Source organism: Artemia sp. Qi Xiang Cuo, chromosome 9, assembly GCF_049724085.1.
Source record: "Artemia sp. Qi Xiang Cuo chromosome 9, ASM4972408v1, whole genome shotgun sequence".
Lineage (NCBI taxonomy): Eukaryota > Metazoa > Arthropoda > Branchiopoda > Anostraca > Artemiidae > Artemia > Artemia sp. Qi Xiang Cuo.
This window is the reverse complement of record NC_142802.1, coordinates 22,876,610-22,893,367: the sequence shown is the minus strand read 5'-3', so window position 1 is coordinate 22,893,367 and position 16,758 is coordinate 22,876,610. Positions and strand designations below refer to the sequence as shown.

At 35.6% G+C, this 16,758-nt stretch overlaps 1 pseudogene; it reads left to right on the top strand.

The window, feature by feature from the left end:
* The first annotated feature begins 15,428 nt into the window (after positions 1-15,428).
* On the top strand, positions 15,429-16,149 carry LOC148948459 (uncharacterized; annotated as a pseudogene).
* Positions 16,150-16,758: the final 609 nt, after the last annotated feature.

Sequence of the window (16,758 nt, the reverse complement as noted above, 5' to 3'; positions counted from 1 at the left end):
CGTAACTTACGAATTAACTTACGTAACGAACTTCTATATTCACATATTTTTATACGTATATTGGGGGGTTCGCCCCCTAGTCAATACCTTGCTCTTTAGGCTAAAGTTCGAATTTTGTTCCAATTCTTTAAAAATGACCCCTTAATCACAAAGGCCGTTAATTAGAATAAATAGCTCTTATGAATTACTAAAAAAAATGTTGGCTTAAAGAGCGATGTATTGACTAGCGGGTGAACCCAATCACATACGTAATATTTTCTGTTCGTTTTAATTTTTTATGTTGCTCCTTACTTTCAGTTGAAAAACATGTTTTTTTTATTTAATTTATGACCTTTTTTTTAAATAATGCTGAGAAATCCGGCACCCCCTTCATAGCAATGTCCCTTCCTTTCCCTTCCCCCATGAAAACTTCCTTCATGGAAATATCCTCCCACATAAAACCCAACTCACTCCCTCCCCCCACTACCAGAAAAAATCCCCCTGAAAACGTCTGTATACTTCCCAATAACCAATACTATATGGTAACATTGGGTAAAGTTCATAACTTTCAGCCCTCCCCCCGGGGACTTCGGGTGATTAAGTCATCCTAAAAGACATGGTTATCATATTTTCGACCATGCTGAACAAAATGGCTATCTCAAAATTTTGATCGGGTGACTTTGGGGAAAAAAATGTGCGTGAGAGGGGGCCTAGTTGCCCTCCATTTTTTTGTCACTTAAAAAGGGCACTAGAACTTTTAATTTCCGTTCCAATGAGCCCTCCTACGATATTCTAGGACCAGTGGGTCGATACGATCACCCATGAAAAAAAAAAAAAAAAAAAAAAAAAAAAAAAAAAAAAAAAAAAACACTCATCCGTAATCTTTCTTCTGGCAAAAAATGCAAAATTCCACAATTTTGTAGAAAGTTGCTTGAAACCTCTACAGTAGGGTTTTCTGATACGCTGAATATGATGGTGTGATTTTCATTAAGGTTCTATAGCTTTTAGGGGGCTTTCCCCCTTTTTTCTAAAATCAGCCAAATTTTCTCAGGTGCGTAACTTTTGATGGGTAAGACTAAACTTGATCAAACTTATATATTTGAAATCAGCATTAAAATCGATTCTTTTAATGTATATTGATATCAAAATTCCGTTTTTTAGAGTTTCAGTTACCATTGAGCCGGGTCGCTCCTTACTTACAGTTCGTTACCACGCACTGTTTGAAGCGAAAATATAAGAGATAACTTTAAATAAACTATTGATAACTTTAAATCAAAGAACCAGCTTTTTATGGCGATCCTATATATGTATTTGTTTATTACTAATCAGTGCAGTTACTAGTACACAACAAATTTCGTATAATTATAGAAAACAAAGAAGAAAAAACTTAATACGGGGTAATTTTGGTAAAAATATGCCGTCAACTTTTACTTGCATTGCAAGAGTTCCCATCATGTAATATATGAAACCACTATAATCAGAAATGTTTCCCCTGAACGGAATGCTGGGAATTTCTTTATTTTCCCCCTGAACAGACACGTTTTTTGTGTTTTATTATCACTTTTTTTTACCCGGAGTGACTGTATTTATCTAGTTGTCACTTTGAAAATGATTTAATTTTTACATTTATGAAGTATGAAGGTGTCAAACATATTGTTTTTTGCATTCAAAATTAAATTTAAAACATTGAATAAAAAAAAATTATTTGATTTTCTTAATCTCAGTTTTAATGTTTTACTTTGAACAAACTACTTTGATAATGTGTTACTTTTTACAAGCACTGAGTCTAAAGGCATTAAATATTTTGGTGTTTGATAACCAAGTTCAAAATTGTCGATATTCTTAAAAAAAATATCCGACCAACGCTTCGGCATTGCTCAGCAGAACTGAATGCTGCGAGATTATATCTTAGTTTTTGTAAGTAGGCTATTGTTTTCTGTATTTTTTGTAATCACTTACTTTTTTCATTTTTATATATTTTTACTTTAATTGACATACTTTTTCCATGAGAAGTTTTTCCAACTGAATTTTTCATAAAAAACAGTTTTTCCATAAAAATTTTTCATTTTTATATACTTTTACTTTAATTGACATACTTTTTCCATTGCCTTTAGAGAAGTTTTTCCAACTGAAAGTAAGGAGCAACATTAAAACTTAAGATGAACAGAAATTAGTACGTAAATGAGGGGGTTCCCCCTTCATCAACACCTCGCTCTTCGCGCTACAGTTTTTCAGCACTTTAAGAAAAGTTACTTATTTTTCTAATTAAACGACCCTTTTGTTTCAGGAGTCGTTTTTAAAGAATTGGGACAAAATTTAAATTTTAGCGCGAAGATCGAGGTGCTGAGGAGGGGGCAACCCCCAATGATCACATAAAAAAGAGCTTTAAATTTACGTTCGAATGATATCCCTTCAAATTATCTTTGATATTCAGTTTGATACAATCACCCCTCAGAAAAAAACAAATAAACATGCATCGACGCCTGCCAATAAGATCGCTTAGTTTTTTGGAGATGTTTCCCTTTTTTTGAAAATCAGGCAAATTTTCTCAGATTTTTGGTTTTGGGTGGGTAACAATAAACTGAAAGAATTTTATATATTTAGAATCAGCATAAAAGGCCAATAGGCCTACTACCGGTGTAACAATTGTCATGAGAATTCCATTTTTAGTTTTGGTGAATATTTGCCCAAGTCACTTTTTACTTCCAGTTTTTTTTTATCACAGACTATTTGATAAGATTCTCTTATGACGATTTTTTTTTAAACCTGTTCGTCTTATTTAGTTGAGTAGGACAATAAAAAGAATGAAGGTCAATTGGACAGCAGGATAGTTAAGTTTAAATTTTGTTTTTCTTTCGCTATTCTATTTGTTTTAATGTATGAATATGCAAGGGATTTAATTTCGAGGGGGAATTGTCCTGTTATGAAACAGGTACATTTTACATGGTCATTTAAAAATCAAAATGTGGTATCTATGCATACAGGGTGACTTTTGAATATCTCTACTCCTTCTGTAAACTATTCTAAGGCGTAGGAAATTACAAAAAGACAAATCTACATCTGTTATAATCTACCATTGCAATAAATCTTTCTGTAATTTCGGTTTAAGTTTAATTTTCTTTTAAAATTAGATACATAGTAATTAAATATATTATTGATTAAATAAATTGATCCCTTTGCCAGGAATCTTTATCGTTTCAAATTTGCTGCATTTTGTTACATTTTGCATGCAATTTAATTGCTCTTTTTATTTGAGAATTTTTTTCCTAAAAGTATTTAAAAATAAACTGATTCCTACGAGAAAATATCCTGAAATATATTTCTTCTCACCCAACCACCGCTGCTATTTTGACATATACCCCCCCCCCCCCTGGAAAATTTTCTGCCGGAGCTCTTAGTATAGGCTGCACCTCTAAAAAGCTACCGGCAAAAACGCTACGTGTCTAAGCTTACATTTACTTCCATAGGCCACCATCTCGATAGAGGCATTAAAACAAATAATCGTTTATTTTACCTTTCCTTTATTGTAGTGACAGCGGGTGGCTTCATTGCTGTCACCGGAGTTTGTTTTACCGTGTTCGATAAGACAAACGCTCGGTAAAAAACGTCGAGTGCGTTTCAGGCCTAATAGTTATCCTGGAAAAGCTTAGAATAACTATTCACACCTACTACGAAAAAAATTAATAAAGCTATATTTTTGCCTTTTCTACATACCCTAATTTCGTACTAGCTAAAATAATTATTCATTAGATTTGTTTCATTTTCACACGGATCATTAAAAAAAACATTATTTGATAGGAAGACACTGGCAATATATGTTTATAGATTTGTAGTTTTTTTTCATTCTACAGACGCAGAGACATTTATTTTGTCTCTATGTATAGATCAATATTATGCAATATTGTGTGCCTTATATAGAATTAACTAAAAAAAACAAGTTTTTTTTAACTAAAAGTAAGGAGCGACATTAAAACTTAAAATGAACAAAAATTATTCCGTATATGAAAGGGGCTGTCCCCTCCTCAACGCCTCGCTCTTTACGCTAAAGTTTTTTATTGTTTTAAAAAATAAAGTTGTGAGACAGAGTCAAACTTTAGCGCAAAGAGCGAGGCATTGAGGAGGGGACAGCCCCTTTCATATACGGAATAATTTCTGTTCGTTTTAAGTTTTAATGTTGCTCCTTACTTTCAGTTAAAAAAACTTGTTTTTTTTAGGGAATTTCTGAACGTTTTTGAATTAATGCAGCTTTGATTTTGGCTCACTGTACATGAATGATTAAAACGAAATTCGCATATTAATTTTCCTTTTTTTTGGCTAATTGGCTTTCTAGAAATTTTGTTCTGACGTAACTTACGAAACATCTTACGTAACGACTTTCTTCTTTCGTATGTTTTATTACGTAGAAGAGGGTACTCATTTCTAAGTCACGGCCTAGGTCTGTCCAATGAATTTCGATTTTTGTATGAACCCCCCCCCTTAGAGTAACAACGGCTCGGAGGTTGTTATAGATATTTCGTTTTAAATTACTAAAAAACTGTGGTGTAAAGAGTATGGTATCGACTCGGGGGCGAACCCTCTCATATACGTAATAATTTCTGTTCGATTTAAGTTTTAATGTTGCTCCTTATTTTCAGTTGAAAAAAACTTGTTTTTTATTGAATTTCTGATCGTTTTTAAATAATGCTGGGAAATCTGGCGCCGCTTAATAGAAATGTTCCTTCCCCCAAGGAAATATCCTCCATGGAAAGATCCTCCCCCGTAACCCCTACTCTGACCCCGGCCCCCCACCAGAAAAAAAATTCCTCCTGAAAACGACTGTATACTTCCCAATAACCAAAACAATATTTAAACAATGGGCAAAGTTTATAACTTGCAGCCCTTCTCCCGGGAACTCTGGGGGACTAAGTCATCGTCAAAGACATATTAATTAGATTTTCGACTATGTTGAACAAAATGGTAATATAAAAATTTTGATTCGGTTACTTTGGAAAAAATGAGTGTGTGAGGGGGCCAAATGGTCTTCTAGTATTTTCTGTTGCTTCAAAAAGGCACTAGAACTTTTAATTGTCTTTCGATTGGGCCCTGTTACGATGTTCTAGTAATACTGGATTGATATGATCACCCCTGGTAAAAAAAAAAAAAAAAAAAAATAAATAAACACGCATCCGTGATCTTTCTTCTGGCAAAAAATACAAACTTCCACATTTTTGCAGATAGGAGCTTGAAACTTGTATAGTAGGGTTCTCTGATGCGCTGAATCTGATGGCGTGATTCATTGCAGTTCCTATGATTTTTAGGGGTTGTTTCCCCCTTTTTTCGAAAATAAGGCAAATTTTTTCAGGCGCTTAACTTTTGATGGGTAAGACTAAACTTGATGAAACTTATACTTTTGAAATCAGCATAAAAATTTGATTCTTCCGATATGTCTATTGGTATCAAAATTTCGTTTTTTAGTGTGTCAGTGACTATTGAGCCGGGTCGCTCCTTACTTACAGTTCGTTACCACGAACTGTTTGATTATACTGTGCTACTTTTCATTGACTCTTGTTTTTTTTTTTTAGTACACGATAACATTCAACATTCCAATTCCTGAGCTAAGAACGGACACATCTGCGACATTCATTCTGCCTTTTACATTCAATCTTCCCAACACGTTTGAGGAATACTTTGTACCGGATAGTTGGGTAATCAACTCTGGCCGAAAGGCTTTGTATCGGTCAATTGAGTCTCAAATTGACAAGTAAGTTACATTCTGATTAGATCTTTTATTATATCCTGACTCGATGTTGATGTTTCATAATGATATTTTACTAATATAATGCTTTAGCTAGCACTAATTTGAGCAAATCAAAAATTTTCAAAGAATCTTTCAGCCCATCCAAAAACTCAATGAAAAACCTAATTGGCTCAAACTAGAACTAGCTAAATCTCAGCTTTAGTAAAAATTTCTTGTGAATTGACCTTAATTTTAAGAGGGAAGAAAAACAAGAAAATCTTTGGTAAGAGAATCGTAAAGCTTATAATTTTTTTTTTTTAGCTTACAAAACTTTCTTGTAACTTTCTATTAAAAACAGAATATTTTCCTAGACTATTAAACACTACAATAAGAAAAAACGAAACTGTCTTAACTCTAAAAATACAACTTAACTTTTTTGGAAGAAATTTCTGGTTGTGTCTTCGGAATGTGTGTTCAGGTCTCAATAATACTTGGTTGGAATCAAAAATGATTGTGTAGCTACGTTTAGATGTGGGTCGTGAATAACGTTAATTGGGTGGGGGGCAGGACCCCCCTATATGTTTCGTTCCTTTCCCCTAGATATTTAAAAACTGAGTTCGCCCTCTCCTATAAATTTTCATTAATTGAGGCCAAGGGCAAATTGAAACCAGTGAAGCTCTGTTGACAAAGGGTGTTCTTAATCTACTTTCTTGGCGACATCTACCACAGCATGCTGTCAACCAAACTTTGTTAGAATTAAAGTGTGTGTCCCAGTTGAACCTCTCTGGAGTCAGGAAACAATCCACCCTTAGTAGAGAGAGAAGGAGGAAATTTAAAATCCGTCTTATCAGGACATCAGCCAGAAAATGTGGTTGGATTTCGGTGAAATTTTCTGTAAAGTAATTAACCAATTAACCATACTAACCATATTGGAGACTCTTGCCCTTTCCAATCTCTCTGGGGGAGGTATAGGAAGGTGATCCCAAATTATTGTTATCTGGATATCTAAAACAGTGGCAAGTGGGATTCCAAGTAAAACTAGTTGGAAGTTAAGGTAAGTAACCAAGTTGTGTGTTTTGGTGGCCCTTCTACATTCTGACTTCCTTGAGAAGAAATAGTCTCCCAATGCTTTTCTTGCAAGGCAGAGTGACTACTTTGTTTGTGAATTTCCCAAGTCTCTGCCCATTCTAACCTCTTCAAGGGAAGAGGCTCCTCAAATTCTTGTCATTACAACCTCTATCAGAATGATTTGTTGGATCTCAGCCGAAAATGGCGAAGAGTAAATATAATTGTCATAGTTTTACTTTTGGGAATTGTTTCCTGATCTGATTAATTCAGGCAGGAGGCAGGGATATTCTTGTGATTTCGACATCAGCTAGAACATGTTGTTGGATCTCATTCAATCGTCGCATCAAGTAGGAGCTTATATCCAAGGTTGCCATTCCTAGTGATTTATCACTATTTCTAGTGATTTTTTATGTTGCCTAGTGATTTTTTTCTAGCTAGTGATTTGTAGTGGTTCTTGTTCGAAAACTAGTGATTTTTCCTAAATCTAGTGTTTTTTCACAATATAGCACGTAGATTCGTTATTCAGTTAAATAAATTATACAAAAAGCTAATTAATAAAAAACGCAAAATTACTACAGTTCCTAATACGAGATTATGTTATGTTCCATTATGTGGTTGTTCCATTATGTCCCATTATGCTCCTCGTATGTTCCAGATTAGTATTTAGGCAAATACAATGCATTTGAAACTTCCGATTTCCCCCATACACCCATATCAGACGTAGACCCCAAAGCGTTATCATGAACAAAATAGGCGAACCTAGTTAATCGCAAAATTGCAAAAATGTTCTATACTTCCCATTTCACTATGTATGCCCAGGTTCTAAATTATAATTTCTTATCTATCCGTTCTAAATTAGATTTACTTCTGTTAAAACCTTTGAAAGTGGAGTGAATGGTGGATATGAGCCCACCCTCTACATCAGCATATAGATGAGAAATGGAGTCATTGATAAATAAGAAGGTCGGTATACATTAAATATGATTTTCTAAAAGAAAAAAAAACATTGAAAAATAAAATAGGACTTAGTGCTTTTTATAATAGGATTTGTAATATAACTAGATAGATTAAATCGATTGTAGTTTGATGATTTAAGTCGATTGGGAGTAAGGAGGGGGTATCTACTCTGGGAATTCTCTTATGGTTTTAATCTTTACTTCTAATATATAATCGAGACTCCAATAATTCTCTAAATTCTGTAATTCGTAATTGAAACATCTAATAAGCGCAGATAACGTCCTATTCTTTAAGTTTTTGGATTTATGTCCTAACATATCAAACAGTCTGTGGTAACGAACTGTAAGTCTGTGGTAGCGACACGGCTCAATAGTAACCGAAACACAAAAAACGGAATTTTGGTATCAATCAATACATCATCGGCTTATTATGTTGATTCCAAATATATAAGATTCTTTAACTTTAGTTTTACACATAAATGGCTATGAAACTGCGAAAATTGGTCTGATCTTCAAAAGAGGGAGGAAACACTCTCTAAAAGTCAAAGAATTTTAATTAAAATCAAACCATTAGACTCGGCGTATCAGACAATCCTACTGTAGAGGTTTCAAGACCCTATCTGCAAAAGTGTTAAATTTTGTATTATTTGCCAGAAGAAAAATCACGGATGTGTGTTAATTTTTTTTTCACAGGGGTGATCGTATCGACCTAACGGTCCTAGAACATCAGGGATGGCTCATTTGAACGGAAAATAAAATTTATAGCGTCCCTTTTATTTGACCCAAATGATCGGATGGCTACTAGCCCGCCCCCCAGGTCACTTTTTTCCCAAAAACTTTTTCAATAAAAGTTTGAGATAGCCATTTTGTTTAGCATAGTTGAAAGGTTCCAAAACTATACCTTTAGATTTGACATGATCCACGCGGGCCCTGAGGATTGGTCTGGGGATGAAAGTATACTAGGGATAATAAGGATAATGTTCGATCTATGAAAACTAGTTTCATAGCTACAAAGACTGTATGACTTGGGCTATATATTTGCGCATTAGGGGGGAGTAAGATTAGGTTAGGTTACTTTACCCCCATAATGTGCAAATATATAGTCCAATTTATATTATTATATAAACTGAAATATTACATTTTCATCATATTTTGGCATATTTCATTAGGATTAACATGACTTTACTTCTTGGGTGTGTTCCGTATAATTAGCAATAACCTCTGTTAATATCAAAGAAGCAATAAGACCGATGCTTATCGAATTTTGTGAAGCGGCGGATAAATTTTTTCCATGAGAATATAAAAAGACCATTTTCAAAACTGTCTCTGGTGTCCCAGTAAATATACTAGCTTAACTAGAGTAAAAAGAAAACAGTTTCTATATTTTTTGGAAAAAACTGAGGTTTTGAATCGCCAAGGAAAAAAGCAAATATTTTGATTAGATCACCGATAACCAATTTTCAGTGATCGGGGTATAAGCCAAGGGTACCAATTCGGGAAAATACAGGGTGAAAGCAATGATTTTGTTTTATAATCTGCATAAAGATGAAAAAGGCATTTTTCAAAATTTCAAGGGTAATTTTCGCTTGAGAAAAAACAAAAAATCAATCTAAAGGTATTTTTCCCCATTTAGGGGGGTAATTTTACCCCCCCCTTCTGTAGGTACGTCTATATAGAACATGGTAAATAAACAAATTAATTATTAATTACAATGATACAGTATTATAATTCTAGTGTTTTCTAGTGATTCCTAGTCAATAATCTAGTGATTTATGTGCTGATTTAGTGATTTTTTTTCAATAATCTTGTGATTTTTTCACCGGGTGGCAACCCTGCTTATATCTGAACTATGGCTTTTTTGGGACAATCCTGATTATATGTGCTTTGTAAGTGGGGTAGAGGCCTAAATCACTTTAATCAAGGACAGACATACAGAATTCAACAAAACCTGGTGGAAGACCATATTTAAGACTAATATATTTAGGTACATAAGTGCCAATTTCCATAAGGTTTGTGCATTTTATGGTAAAAGCACGAAAATTGGCACACATATGTAGAAAAATACGGGAAATCTGACAGGGGACAGAATCACATTTTCTGAGCGCGTTTCTCCGCATTTCACTGCGTTTTTCCGCGTGGAAAATCGTGCATTTTTGAGATTGAAGGATTTGGACGTCTGAAGGGTCATTTCTGGTTGATTCGGGTCTGCTAATTCTGAGCTGTTTCTATGCGATCATAGGCAGCGCGCTAGCGCTGCCTAAGTAAAGAACGATGTGGGCACAATGTGGTTTTTGTTTTTTTTTTTCTCCATACCCGAGCACTTCGTATCGAAAGAGTTGTCGTAGAAAGTTCGAAAGGCTAATTGGTTTGGAATTTGGAATGGTAAGTGCCCTTTTCAGTAGTTAAAAGTGACTGGAAGGTAACTAGCCTCCCCCCCTCACACCCGTCATTCCCCTAGAGATATCCAATAAAAATTTTGAGACAGCTATTTTGTTAAGCATCGCTGATTTTTAAATAGAAAATATGTGTTTGAGGAGGACACTCACCCACATCCCTCAGGGCACGGGTTTAAAGTTATGCCCTGAGGGCATAAAATCAGTAAAAGATAAGTGATTTTGGATTTTTTCTCGTTTGTGTCTTTAAGATGCCCTTTAAAAAGTTTGATTTAGCCCTAGCCCATTTCCAAGGATTCTTGTCATGGCCAACCAGAGGACATCCAATTCAAGTTCAACATTATAAGATCAATGTTGACAATGTTCAGTTTATTAATTTTTTTTTTCTTTAAAGCAGGGCACTTCATATAGAAGGGGTCGTCGCAGAGACTTCAAAAGGGGCTCATTCGATTAGAAATCGAGAGTTCTAGTGCCCTTTTTAATAGTCGAAAGTGATTGAAGGACACCTAGCCCCCCCCCACGCCCATTCTTCCCCTACACACATCCAATTAAAATTGTGAGATAGCCATTTTGTTCAGCGTAGTTAATTTCCGGATAAAAGGTGAATTTTTGAGGAGGACACTCCCCCACAACCCTCAGGGTAAGGGTTTTAAGTTATGCCCTGGGGGCATATAAGGTTTTTATAGAAGGTGTTGTCGTAGAAACTTCAAAATTGGCTCATTCGATTGGAAATTCAAAGGGCTAGTGTCCTTTTTAATAGTGGAAAGTGGTTGAAAGGCAACTAGCCCCCCCCCATGCTCATCATTCCCCCAAACACATCCAATCAAAATTTTGAGATAGCCATTTTGTTCAGCGTAGTTGATTTTAGGATACAAAATGTGTTTTTGAGGAGGACACTCCCCCACAACCCTCAGGGCAAGGGTATTAAGTTATGCCCTGGGGGCATATAAGGTTTTTATTTGAAGGCGTTGTCGTAGAAACTTCAAAAAAGGCTCATTCGATTGGAAATTCAAATGGCTAATGCCATATTTAATAGTCCAAAGGGATTGGAGGGCAACTAGCCCCCCCCCCCTCACGCCCCTCTTTCCCCCAAACACATCCAATCAAAATTTTGAAATAGCCATTTTGTTCAGCGTAGTTGATTTCCAGATAGAAAATATATTTTTGAGGAGGACACTCCCCCACAACCCTCAGGGCAAGGGTTTTAAGTTATGTCCTGGGGGCATATAAGGATTTTATATAAGGTGTTGTCGTAGAAACTTCAAAACAGTATCATTCAATTGGAAATTCAAAGGACTAGTGCCCTTTTTAATAGTCGAAAGTGATTGGAGGGCAACTAGCCCCCCCCCCCACGCCAATCATTCCCCCAAACACATCCAATCAAAATTTTAAGATATTCATTTTGTCAGCGTAGCTGATTTCCAGATAGAAAATATCTTTTTGATGAGGACACTCCTCAACAACCCTCGGGGCAAGGGTTTTTAGTTATACCCTGAGGACATATAAGGTTTTTATAGAAGGCGTTGTCGAAGAAATTTCAAAACAGGCTCATTCGATTGGAAATTCAAAGGGCGTTTGCCCATTTTAATATTCGAAAGTGATTGGAGGGCAAGTAGCCCCCCCCCCCCCCACGCCCATCACTCCCCCAAACACATCCAATCAAAATTTTGAGATTGTCACTTTGTCAGCGTAGCTGATTTCCAGATAGAAAATATCTTTTTGAGGAGGACACTTCTCCACAACCCTCGGGGCAAGGGTTTTAAGTTATGCCCTGGGGGCATATAAGGTTTTATAGAAGGCGTTGTCGTAGAAATTTCAAAACAGGCTCATTCGATTGGAAATTCAAAGGGCGTTTGCCCTTTTTAATACTCGAAAGTGATTGGAGGGCAAGTAGCCCCCCCCCCCAACGTCCATCATTCCCCCAAACACATCCAATCAAAATTGTGAAATAGCAATTTTGTTCAGCGTAGTTGATTTCCAAATAGAAAATATATTTTTGAGGAGGACACTCCCCCGCAACGCTCAGGGCAAATGTTTTAAGTTACACCCTGGGGGCATATAAGGTTTCTTATAGAAGGCGTTGTCGTAAAATCTTCAAAACAGGCTCATTCGATTGGAAATTCAAAGGGCTAGTGCTCTTTTCAATAGTCGAAAGGGATTGGAGGGCAACTAGCCCCCTCCCATGTCCATCATTCACCCAAACACATCCAATCAAAATTTTTAGATAACCATTTTGTTCAGCGTAGGCTAGTTGATTTCCAGATAGAAAATATGTTTTTGAGAAGGACACTCCTCCAAAACCCTCACGACAAGGGTTTTAAGCTATGCCCTGGGCGCATATAAGGTTTTTATAGAAGGCATTGTCGTATAAACTTCTAAACATGGCTCATTCGATTGGAAATTTAAAGGGTTAGTTTTCTTCTCAAAAGTCGAAAGTGATTGGAGGGGAGTTAGTCCCTCCCCCACGCTTATCCTTCCCCCAAACACAACCAATATAAATTTTGAGATAGGGTTGGCTGTACACTGTATTGATTTACTGATCTAAAATATATTTTTTAAGAGGACACTCCCCCAAAACCCTCAGGGCAAGGGTTTTAAGTTATATCCTGGGGTAAATAAGGTTTTTATAGAAGGCGTTGTCATCGAAACTTCAAAAGGGGCTCATCTGATTGGAAATTCAAAGGGCTAGTGCCCTTTTTGATAGTCAAAACTGATTGGAGGGCAACTAGCCCCCCCCCACGTCCATCATTCACCCAAACACATGAGATAGCCATTTTGTTTAGCGTAGGCTAGTCGATTTCCAGATATGAAATACGTTTCTGAGTAGGATACTCCCTTACAACTCTCAGGACAAGGATTTGCAGCTCTTCTCTGGACGCAAATAATGTTTTTATAGATGGTGCTTTCGTAGACATTCAAAAAATGCTAATTAAATTGGAAATTCAATTGCTGGTGCCTTTTTAAACAGTCGAGAGTAATCAGCGATATTTTTGTTGTTGTTGTTGTTTAGACCCGGGCACTTCGTATCGAAGGAGTTGTCGTGGGAACTTCGAAAGGGGCTTATTCGATTTAAAATAGAAAGGGTTGATGCCCTTTTTAATACTCGAAATTGATTGGAGGGCAACTAATCCCCCTTCCACTCCCACCCTCCCATTGGCCCATTATGTTTAAAAACTAAATGTTGCCTTAAGATTAAATCAAAATGCACTGTGATAATGCTAATTCCCAATAAGTCATTTCAGCAGTATCCAAAGAACGATTGAGGATATTATGTTCAAACTTTCGAGGCTATTTCTGCTCTTAAAATTTAACCAAATAAAAATAGTGTAAGTGTATCCAAGCTATCAAAGAAAGTAAACAGATTTTTTTGCGAATGGTATCAAGTTCTCCATTTCAGGTCAACTAGAGGAGGTATGAAACTAAGTTAAACAGTACTATTTGTGTCCAGATTTTTAAATAGGTGTATGTTGTTAAAAATTGCTGAAAATTTTTCGCCATCATACAAAAATAGCAGGCCAAACTATAAAGTCTTAAAAAACGAAAAGATTTAAAATATTATTTTCTTTTTCCCTGAAAAGACTATGTCAATATAAAACGAACCAAAATTAATTAAAAAACCTTTTCCCACAAAATAAGTTTTGCAAAGGAAAGTAAAGAACCCCATTAAAAAAAAAATGAGCAAAATTAAAACAAAATAATCTACCAAGCTAGAAACTACCACAAATCAGCATCGATAAATAAATGAAACACAAAACGAACAGAAATTACAATAAAAAACAGAGTCAAACTCAAAACCAGCAGAAATTAACATAAGTTGGGCGCAAAGGGGTTCTGTTCGTTTTGGGTTTCATTTATTTATCGATGTTGATTTGTGGTAGTTTCTAGCTTGGTAGATTATTTGATTTTATTTTTGCTCATTTTTTGTTTAATGGAGTTCTTTACTTTTTTTCGAAAAACATATTTTGTGGAAAAGTTTTTTTTAATTAATTACGATGAAAAATACAAAGTCAGAAAGCGGAAATTACTCAGAAGTACATGGAGCGTAGTGGTGAAAATGATGATATCTCAATAGCCAGGTGTCGGACGAAAAAAGTAAGCACATTTTTGGGATCAGGAGAGACAAATTAGTCAGAAACAACCATCTGATCGGAAAAATTTCCGACTCTGAAAGTCAGCTATTTTTTCCTAGGCGAAAAACACAAAACGGCGCGATAATCGCGTCATACAATGTGTTTCTACCCTCGGTCAGATTATCCATATTTTTCTGCACATGTCTGCCAAATTTCATGCTTTTACCATAAAATGCACAAACCTGACGCTTATGTACCTATCTAATATTGTCCTTTTTTTAAGTTCTCAGATACCCTGAATTTGGTGCTACAATTTTATCAAATCGCACATTTTTGGGGATGTTTCCCATCTCTCTAAGGTAATACAAATGGTACTTATGCATTATAACTAAACCAGCGCTATACACGAAAGCAGTCAAGTTTGGTTAATGCTAATGAAATAAAATAAAATAGGATGAATATATAATAGTAAAACTCTAAGCTTAATAATTGTTAGTTATTTGGAATCCATAAAAGTTACTTTTTAAATATTAGACGATAGGCTAAAAATTATTTGATAAAATAGCACTAATCTAGTATGAGCTCATTACAACAATTTAAAATGTACACAAGGAATGGGCAAAAAAAAGTTTGCTTATACATAGTAAAAATCACTTTAAACTAGCATGTAAAAATAAATGAAAAACAACATCATAGGATTATCTAAAACGCTAGAAATTTTATCAGTAACTGTTATAATAAGTAATTAATTAGGATATGAAAATATCTTTTACCTCATCAGTCACCGTTTGACTGTAGCTTGAATACCCCAAATGTTCCTCTTTCAAAGGATTATCTAAGGACATACGATTATCTAAAACGTTAAATATTGTATCAGTCACTGTTGAAATTAGCAATTAATTAGGGTATGAAAACATCTTTTACGTCATCGGTCACTGTTTGACTGTAGCTTGAATACCCCAAATATTCCTCTTTCAAAGGATTATCTAAGGACATAGTAAACATGAATAGTAGGATCTCGAACTTAGAAAGTGATGTCGCAAATAAATGATCCCTAACCGAGGTGGAAACTAAAATAGAAAACATAGTTAAAAGAAAGCTGAGCCAGTCTCATAGTGACAGTACAAAGAAGTTTGGAAGTGACATGAGAAATATCATTTGTGAGGACAGAGAAAGACAGAAACGTCTGCTTAACATTGTGGCATATGGAATACCAGAATCGTGTGAAGAGACTGCTGACATCCAAATGTTTATTCAGGACCATCTTGCCCAATCATACAACCTGCCATTTGTCCAGGTCCTGAAACCACAGCGACTTGGAAACAATTCTCCAAAACCAAATGACTACCCTAGGCCTTTTCTATTCCTCACAGACAGTTACAAGTCTAAAAAGGAGATTGTAAATAAATCAAGAGAGCTGAAGGGGAACGTGCAGTTTCACTCTGATCGCACAAAAGCAGTAAGAGAAAAGCAAAAACTGAATCAGGCTTCAAAAAACGGGCGAGTAATGGAGCATTGACTCCATTATCCACTGAAATAAGCCAAACTGTAAATAGTTTGTTTTCTAGTAGTATTAGTATTGATGATGATATTACTGATACTTTTTATTGTTGCTTGAGCTCAAGCTAAACAAATTCAAGTTATAAAAGTTTACTAAAAGCAATACACAGTAACAGCCCAGTCAGGGAAAAGAAAGTGTTGAAACTGCTTTCTACAAACATTAATAGATTAACAAACAAGCTTCTAGAACTGAAATTGGCACTGAAGATTATAATATACTGTGTATTTGTGAACTGACCACCAAGAACTCAAGCAACCCACTGGCAGAAAACCATATCAGGATACCCGGATATTGCCTTTTCTCAAATTTGTCTATTAACCCCAGGAGAGGCACTAAAATCTACACAAAGAAGGGAATACAGGTTAGAGATTTATCTTTGAATTATCATTATTTCCATTGGGCTTAGAGTGTTTTTGTCAGTATTGTTAATGAGGGAAAACCATTACTGATAGGTTATATATATAGAAGCCCCAGTTGTCCAGATGCCCATGCATCTTACCAAGCTCTAATTCAGTTGGCTGAACAAGCATCCAATAATGATAATCAGGACTTTATTCTTCTTGGAGACCTGAATCTACCAGATATCAAATGGGTTGAGGGATTGGGTTATCAACAAAGCTCTATTGTCAGTAACCCATTTGTTGAATATTTGGGTAGCAATAGCTTATATCAGGTAATAGACCAACGGACCCGGTATAAAAATAACCAAACGCCATCCCTTCTAGATTTGACAATCACTAACAACCCAGGATTGTTAGTGAACACTGAGCTCCTCCCCCCTATTGGTGCCAGCGACCACGTTTGAATCTGCCATGACTTACTGCTTAGTCACCAGAAAAACAATTGCACCAAACGAACTTACACTAACTACAGCAAAATAAAAATATAATACAGACAGTAGAATGGGACCAAGTGATTGTTAAGGAAGACATTGAGCTAGCCTGGCAAAATTTTAAGAATACTCTGCTACAAGCTGAGAGGACATGTACTTCATTTTCCTTCGTGAAGGCACCAA